Source organism: Brassica oleracea, chromosome C1 (assembly GCF_000695525.1).
Source record: "Brassica oleracea var. oleracea cultivar TO1000 chromosome C1, BOL, whole genome shotgun sequence".
NCBI lineage: Eukaryota > Viridiplantae > Streptophyta > Magnoliopsida > Brassicales > Brassicaceae > Brassica > Brassica oleracea.
Window position 1 is genome coordinate 41,406,644 of NC_027748.1, and position 1,855 is coordinate 41,408,498.

Below are 1,855 nucleotides of genomic sequence, written 5' to 3' on the forward strand. Positions count from 1 at the left end.
TAGGTTTCTTGTTCATGAGCCGGAAAAACGACTGGGGGCGAATGGGGCTGCAGAGGTACTCAACTACTTTCCCTTTTACTTTTTACTAAAGCCGCAGAACAGAGAAACAACTGGTTTCTAAATGCATGCTACAGCAGAAGGATATGTAACATTTCTGGTCTCATTTCCAGGTTAAATCACATCCCTTCTTTCGAGGTGTTGACTGGGAAAATCTTGCTATGCAAAAGGTAAGAACATGACTCCGCACCTGTTTTTCTATCAAGGCAGATTTGATAGACAAATTATTGTTAGTCGCCTGGTGAAGAGATGGGAAAAATCATTGATGAACATCCCTAACAAAAAAAAAAACTAAATCATTGATGACAAAAATTTCAGAGATTTTTAAAAGTTTTAATAATCTGTAGTCGTTTTAAAAATTTTAATATGATATATATAAAATAAAATTAAAATTTATGATTTTATTATATGGTTAATGTGGTTATTTAATTTATTTTAATAATATAAATTAAAAAGATGGATATACAAATTATTATCAAATTTTTGATTTTCGAAATCATTAATTCTGTAATTTTTTATTTAATAAAAGAATAGAAAAATATTTTATAGATTATTAATTAATTTTATGGTTAGTTTAATAAAAATATATTATATATTTAGAAGAAACACTCTAATTTTTAAGAATTTTAGGAATCATTTTGATTTTGATACATGACAATGTAATGCTTGTTAATAATATATAAAATTATCAGATTTTTGATATTCAAAATCATTAAGTGTCATATATATTTTAATTATATTATATAATTTCATAGTTTTTTATTTAAGAAAAGAATAAAAAATAATAATTTTTCTGTAGATTATTAATTAATTTTATGGATAGTTTAATAAAAAAATAGAGAAATTATTTAGAATAGACATAAAGAAGTAAAGATACACTTATACCTAATGTTAATTAATCTAGACATTATGGTTTAGAGTTAAAGGGTGGGGTTTAGGGTTTAGGGTTTATGATTTAGAGCTGAGAAGTGGGGTTTCGGGGATAGGATTTCAAATTTTAAAAAAAAAATTAAAATTTTTGAAATAAAAAAAATGCTATTTTGGTTATTTTAGTTTTTGAATCCTATTTTTGTGACAAAAATTTAAAAAAATTTATTTGAGAGAATTGTCCTAAAAATATACTATATATATTTAAAAGATCAATCTAATTGTTTAAAAATTCTAGGAGTTATTTTGATATTCACATGTAAATGTAATGCTTGTCAAATATTATATAAGATATTACACTATACTAAATTACTAATATCGACAGAAATGCGATATCGTTACATATATATAGCATGTTTAGCTTTAGTGTCGACATTGTCACATCTAGTCATTTCCAATAAATATTTGTATTATTGTATATAAAATGAATTTTATCGTGAAGCAGACTGTGGATTGCTCATAACCAAAAGATTATGATTTCTAATTTTTTCATTTATCTATGATGTAATCTCCTATATAAGGAACTTCTATGTCATGAATAAATATAGACTTTTCCATTATTTTTATAACACGTTATCAGCACGAAACTCTAAATCCCTAAGCTAATACTCAAATCGAAAAACCCTAAAACCCTAACCCTAACCGGCGATCCGACGAACCCTAAACCCTGATCGCGTCTCTTGTTCCCGCATCTGTTCCAGCTCGCGTCCCCGATCAGCTTCAGCCCAAGGCGTTCCTGATCCTAGCTCAGACGTTCGCGATCCGAGAGTAGCTCCAGCACGCGACCTCTTCCTCGTTCGCGACAGCATCAGACAGCTCGCGTCCGACGATCAAGGCGTTCCCGATCAAGCAACAAAGGACGTCCGCGACC